The sequence below is a fragment of the Heterocephalus glaber genome, unplaced genomic scaffold (assembly GCF_053883595.1).
Source record: "Heterocephalus glaber isolate CG9 unplaced genomic scaffold, H.glaber_assembly_v1.0 deba00001431, whole genome shotgun sequence".
NCBI lineage: Eukaryota > Metazoa > Chordata > Mammalia > Rodentia > Bathyergidae > Heterocephalus > Heterocephalus glaber.
The window spans coordinates 4,496,124-4,503,352 of record NW_028258295.1 but is presented as its reverse complement, the minus strand read 5'-3'; the positions used below and the strand labels follow the sequence as shown (position 1 = coordinate 4,503,352).

The 7,229-nt window shown below is 39.2% G+C and overlaps 1 pseudogene; it reads left to right on the top strand.

The window, feature by feature from the left end:
* Nucleotides 1–2,396: 2,396 nt before the first annotated feature.
* Nucleotides 2,397–5,423, top strand: LOC147827825 (GRAM domain-containing protein 2B pseudogene; annotated as a pseudogene).
* The last annotated feature ends 1,806 nt before the right edge of the window (nucleotides 5,424–7,229 follow it).

Here is a 7,229-nt window from a genome sequence, read left to right as displayed (position 1 = left end):
TCAACACTCCAAGGGCCACATGGCTTTTTCTCAGTCACATATAGAGTAAAAGGTCAATTCACATCTGGTGTGCCTAGGGCAGGGGCAGCTGCCAAAGTCAATTTTAGTTTCTTAAAAGCCTTTTTTCCCCTATATCCCAAAGTAAATGGTTTTCCTTTTTCCCTTTAATTTCTGCTGTTTTCTTTGAGCTGTGGGGCACTTGTTTTTATAATGCCCTTTCTCTCTGCCATACGCACACTGGTCACAGTCTAAGTCCTCATGTTTAAAACCTTTCTTCTGTTTTCCCTCTGACTTCATTCCCTGTCTTTCTTTCTCCCTCTCTTCCTTGGCTCCCATAGCAACTGCTATGTATCTGGCTTTTCTCTTATCTCACTCATCTTCCTTCTTGCTTGTTCGCTCTCTCTCACACTAACTCTCTGTTCAACACACTTTCCCAGCTAATTGCAACACTTGCATTATATTCATGTCTTCCCAAGTTTCTTGCTTCTGAATCTTTCTTCTAATGTCTGGAGCTGACTGAGTTACAAAGGTTGTATTGATTAACTGATGGTTATCAGGAACAGCAGGTTCAAATGGTGTGTACATTCTGTAGACCTTGCAGAGCCTCTCATAAAATCTCTCAGTGCTCTCATCAGGCTCCTGTTGTGTTTCTAGCACTTTAATCATATTTGTAGGGCTTTTACTCACAGCTCATATCCCTGCCAGGAGGGCCATCTGATAATTGCTTTAACTGACCTGGCCTCCTGGGGTGTTGGGGTTCCAATTGGGCTGCTCATTCAATGGAAATTGCTGTTCCTGTCAAGCATCTGGATTTTGTGTGCCTGTCAGCATTCTAGGAGCATTGATCTTTTTAATTTCTCCTAAAACTCTCTGCATTTCTTTAGAAATTAACAAAGCTCTACAAAGTTCTTTATAGTCCTCCCAATTAGAACAATGGGTAGCAAAGATGGAATCAAATAATTGAAGCATTTTGGAGGATTCTTGGGAGAGAATAAATGACTTTCTTTCTCTCTGGACCTAGCCTCCTTTGTCCCTTTTTTTAAGTCAAATATCAAATACTGCACCTTGGTCTGACATATTTGTGCCTTTTCCCACTAGTATTTTTTTAACTCACCATAAAGGAGGAGGTCATATTGTAACCTGTTGGCTCTTAAACCCTTTGAAGATGACCAATGTACACATATTATGGTAACACATTTAGAATTGAACCCTTTGATGACAACCAATGTAAACATATTTAAACTTTTTGTAACAAACTTGAAATCAACAAACATACATATTTTTTGATAAATCACTTTCACACATCTTTTGACATACCTAGGCCTTCTGGTCTTGTATTTTTTTTATCTTTCTAACAAGGCAAACATACAAATTTTTTATATCAAAATTGTTTCTCTTTTACTTATAGCTTTTTAATAATTTTTATCTCACTTACTACAGACCTTTTATCACAAATTTGTCTTTAGCTGTTAAAAATTTTAAAGTGTCCCATTTTTGTTCTCAGATTGTTATACTTTAAATTTAGTTGGCTGCCAATAGAATTGTAGTAACCCTGAGTTTTTTATCAACAAAGTACAGAAAAGAGCAAGTTAACCCTATAATTACATTTGAAGAATTTGCAATGTACAAGAAATACTTTAAGCACCCCAATTAAACATCAACTCAAACTGAAACACAGATACATTTATCAATTAGCTAAAATTTGTAACTTTTTAAACTGCAACACAGATACATTTATCAATTAGCTAAAGTTTGTAACTCATAAAATTTCTTACTTTTTCTGGCTTTGTTTTATGCCTTTCAGAGCTTTTGTTAGCTGTTTTCAATCCATTACTTAGTTTTTCTTTTCATTTTTTTTTCAATTTGACTGTAAGCCCCATTTGATCCTCTCTGAGTCTGACTACAGCATGCATCCTCTGGTGCTCTAGAGCCAAGTAGTTCTCATGCTTTTGTCCCCACCTCCTTTGAACCTGTGAATTTAGCAACTCAAAAGGAGGGGGAAAGTCTAAATTCTCTTGGTCCAGATCTGAAAGGACCGGTTTCTTTTCAGCATCATCCCCTTTCTGACAGACCACCAAGATATTGCTTTTTCCTTCCAAGGTGCACATATGAATCCAAGGAGGTATTCCCTGGAATAATTTGAGCCATAAATCAATGTAGGGAAATTGATCTGGATGTTCCCATCCAGGGGCAGTGACTATTAGCCAGATGGACCAGATGAGACCCTCACCTAGGGATCTCTCAGTTGGCCAAGCTGGGCAAAGTGTGGGCCATTCTAACTCACAAAACGTTCCAAGTTTTTTCGTTTTAGCTTAATACCATAATTTCCAGTAAAACCTTTCTTAAAATTCTTAAGAATGCATTACAAAACAGTAGGATGAGATGTTTCTGTCCCCATGATCGGCCGATCAGAGTGTTGGTATGTGTATGGGTACCTTGTGCAGAGCATAAGACAAACAAAGGTGGGAGAATCACTCACTCACCTGCCTGGCTGTGGGCCTCTTGGCCACTTTAAGGTCTGTTTAGGCTAAGGTTGGATGTCATGTAAGCTCACCATTGTGTCTTTGTTAATTGCGACCACAGGACCAAAAGACAGACCACACACAAGTTCTGTGACTCTGGGAGGACTCTAAGTGCAAGCTCCTCCTCCCTCTGTCTTATTCTGCACCTTGTTCCACTCACTCTCCTATCCAGAACTCTTTCACTCACACATTTATTCAGAAGCTATCACATTCCCTCCTAGTGACCCCCTAACTGTAACCAAGACAAATGAAAGAAGCTACCTCCTCAAATGGCAAAGCACAAGGGGTGATCAGGACCCCATGCTGCATTTGCCCAAAGTTACAAAATACAAATTCACAAAGTAAAATCAAAGCCAAACCATGAGTTAACAATTAGGGGGTTTCCTGCAGTTTCTCACCCAGCAAAGGAAAGAGACAGATGAGACACCAACAGCAGCAGCCCTCCTTCTGTGGTCTTCCGTCTTGGGTTCAGGTGATCTGCAACTGGTGAGCAGCTCTCCATGTCCTGCTGGGGAGCCTAGGAAATAAGTCCCAGGGGTGTGCCTTTTCTCTAGAGGAGACAGAGAGCTTCTCCCTCTGGTGGGGTTCAGGCTGATCCTCAAAAGGGCTATTTCATTCCCGATTCCTAGTCAGGGAACAAAATGCTTCAGAAATCTCAGAAAGAAATACATGGTGACACAGAATTTGGGTAAAATAATAAAAGTTCTACTTGCAAGTGGGTGAGACCACCAGAAAATGGTCTAGTTAGTATCCACCTAGGTTTTCTTTTTTAAAATAAACTTTCAAAAAGAAAACCAAAAAAAAAGGAAGAAGAAGAATTTTTATTCTTAAGTATATGAGAACAACCTACCTAGTGCAGCAGAGAACAGCAGAGATGGGTAAACCTAATCTAGGCTGGGTGTGGTGACATTCCTGCAATGTCAGCATGCTGGGAAACTGAGACAGAAGGATTGCGAGTTAAAGCCCAGTATGGTGAAGTTAGTGACTAAGCAAAATTTTGTCAAATAAACAAACAAACATACAAATAAATAATGATTGAATGAATGAATGATGGGTTAGGGATGGGAATGTCATTCACAAGGCCCTGGATTCAGCACTGAGTACCGGAAACAGACAAACAACAGTAACATCAAAAGAAAAAAAATCAGAGCCCATCTCTGAAGTGTCCAGGTAGGAGGTCCTTGGGGCTTGGGTGGCCTGGTTGTTTGCGATACAGCACAGCAGGAGGGTGGGGTAGGCCAAGTCAAAGGAGCTGGGAGCCAGGGAGTTCAGCCAGCTTGAGTCTGAATCCTGCTTTCAGTTTTGGCCCAGTGACTAAACTAGAGCAGGATGTGGAAGACACAAAGTGCTTTGGGAGAGGGAGAGCACAGTTGGCTCTGCCCACTCAGAGGTTGAGAATGGTGTGAATGAGGCAAAGAAGGTCTTCAGATCATCAAAACCATCCATGGAGGCTGAGTCCCGAGAGCAGAAGAGAAGCATTTGCCTGCAGTCAAAATCCAGTTTTGATGATACCTCTTTAGCAGGTGCCAAGAATGATTGTAAAACAGAAAGCAAAAATGACCCTAGGACCAAAAGAAAAACGTCTTCATCTTCGAGGCAGTATAAAGCAAACACGCACTTTCACAAGTTGTTTCTGGATTTCCCATCTGAGGAACCACTGAGGCAAAACTATACCTGTGCTCTACAGAAAGAAATACTGTACCGGGAAAAACACTTTGCATCAGAAAACTGGATTTGTTTTCATTTCAAGGTCTTTGTAAAAGACACTAAAATCTGTATTCCAGCTTTCTTGGTAACCCTAATAGAACCGAAACTGCTCCTTTGGTGCTAAATCCCCTGATTATAATGACAGTCACTGACAAGTACATATTTGTCTCTACTCTTCAGACATTCAACTAAGAAATTACTGAAATCTGTGTGTGGACACTTACAAGTGTGGGGAATCGTCCCAATCTATCTTCTACTGAAAATTGTTTTTGGGGCAGATTGCCTTCATCTCTGCCTCTGGATTTCAATGATGAGTTTTCAGATTTGGACAGTTGGACAGAGAAGGCAAGATATGAAAGGCTACAGCAGCTCTGGCTCCCACATTCCCAGATCTGAGAACTCTCAAGATTTCCATGTGACCGCATCTCAGACTGTTCTGAATACAATGGACCCATGACTTATGAACTCAATTGGTTTATGAGGGCTGGTTGTAGCTCAAGTTGGTCAAGCACACAGCCTCCAAAGTCTCTCTTCTGTCTAACTTTAGGCCACACTTTCTTCCAGGCAGATCTCTGTCCTTAGAGAGACACTGAGCCAGGATTCTCAGTTAACCCCACATGGGAAAGGATGTTGTAGTGTTCCTTCCAGAACTCTTTAAGGGTTAAATCTGCATCTGAGACCATCTGGAAGCACAAGTAGCTGGTATTTGGGTTGTAACTCAAAACTTTGGTCATAATTTAAAACTAAAATTCTTATCCTAACCCGTTAGGACCACTCTTAGTATATTAGTCCAGAAGTAACTCGAGGGTCCACCGTATCTACAAGACAGAAGTGAAACGATCTTGGGCAGAGGCCCATATGAACAGTGTCTGAAGGAAAAGCCAAGAATCTCCCTACATGGTCAGTCAAGCCTCAGAAATGTCTAACTGTCCACCATATTCTTCTATTCTATGCAATTGTTTTCTGTGCACTAGTCATCTTGACCTTCTACATGAGCTACAGAATCAGTAAGGTGAAGGAGTGGCTGGAGTCACTAACCTTCATTATGGAGACCCACAGTGCTGAACAGATAACACCATCTGGCCTGAGATCACAGTTAAATGCAGACATCCTCTGCCATGCACTTGCAGACAATATAGTAAAATTAGAAAAATACAAAACAACTTACAGAACCTGCTAGAGAATGGTGACTGATGACTAGGTTGCTGGGGCCAATGAATACCTCTCACTTTTCTTGGAAGAAGGTGCTCCAGAGGCATTCCTGATGAGCACTCCCTGCTGGTCAGAGGAGCTAGTGTATGAGAACCTGAACACTTGCACTTGGAAGTCTCCAGCTCAGGAAAAGGGGAAGGGAAATCATTTTGGTTCTTGTGCAATAAAAGTTGACCTTGTCTTTCTGAGGAAGTTTTTGCTGCTGCTGCTGCTGCTGCCTGAAGAAAACACATCCACCTCTGGATATTTTGTTTTGCTTTGTGCTTGTGACTAATATGCAATTGGAGTGATTCTCACCCATCTCAGGTCAAGAATCTGTGACATACAAGACTGGAATACTAAATTAAACTTACTTTGAAACCAAAATGAATCTTTAAACCAAAAGCTGAAATAGTGATTTAATAAAGAATAAAGAACACTGAATTTTTATGATTGTAGGTGGACTATGTTAGCCATTTTGAAACACGATATCTGTATTGGATGCTGAAAGTCATTTCAGCCTGTCAATTGTATGTCTTTCTCCTTTGCTGGCTAAGATAAAGAAAGAATTGGGGGTTTTCTAACTTTATTCACCATATTGTTTGTCTGGGTTTTATTAATAATTATTTAGGATACCATAAAGATCTGTAAATATAAAACATTCTATTTCTATCTGTAATGCATTTTATAATCATTTCTATGAAATATATTTTATTTAATCAGATAACCCAATAAGTGAATTGGTTATATCATTTGTATTTGTTACCCTACTGGACAATAACTGTGCCTGGTCCACCATTGACTTTTAATAAATACTCAGTGGTTAAAAACTCGAAACCACATAGTAAAGTACACTCATACATTGAAGAGCCAATTCTCTGTGCACATCTATGGTGGAATTTCTCCACTGTTTGTTGTAGGAGGAAGGTCAATGTTCAGTCTTCTTGCACTGTTATATATCACTGTATTGTTATGAATGCTACAGTGAAGAAAGTGTATTTCTTGTTCCATACTATATAACTTCATTACTCACCATTTTAACTGGATTGAAAAATTTCTTCTTCAAAGAACCTCTTCAAACATTTTTTGATAGCTCTCAGGTTGAAAGAATTTAGAAATACAGAAATACTTAGAGAAAAGACTGCTTTGAGCATCAGAATATTTATGAAATGTAATAGAATCAACCCAAATGTTAAGGCATGTGGTTTTACAATTTCCCCAGAAATATTTATCAAAGAGCCTGTCTTACCTCCAGTTTATGCTTTTGGCAACTTTGTCAAAGATCAAATAGCTGAATGTACCTAGGTTTGTTTCTGCTTTCTCTATTCTGTTCCATTGACTCACATGACTTGTTTTTTGCAAGTACCATACGTTTTGTATCACTGTAGTTTTGTAATATAACTTGAAATCCAGGTTTGTGATGCCTCCTGCTTTGCTCTTGTTGCACAAGAGTGCTTTTGCTCTTCTTGATTACTTTTGTTTCCATATGAATTTTAGGATTGTTTTCTCTAGTTCTGTGAGGAATGCTATTGATATTTTGATTGGAATTGCATTAAATCTCTATATCAATTTTGGAAGTATCACCATTTTGACAATATTGGTTCTGTTTATCCAGGAACAGAGGATATCTTTCCATTTTCTGATGCCTTCTTCAACATTCTTCTTTACAACACTGTAGTTTTTCTTGTAGAGGTCTTTCATTTACTTAGGTTAATTCCTAAGTGTTTAATTTTTCTTGATGTGATTGTTTTTTAAATTTAATTCTTGGTGAGTTCAGTTTTGTACAGGAATAGTATTGATTTTTATGTG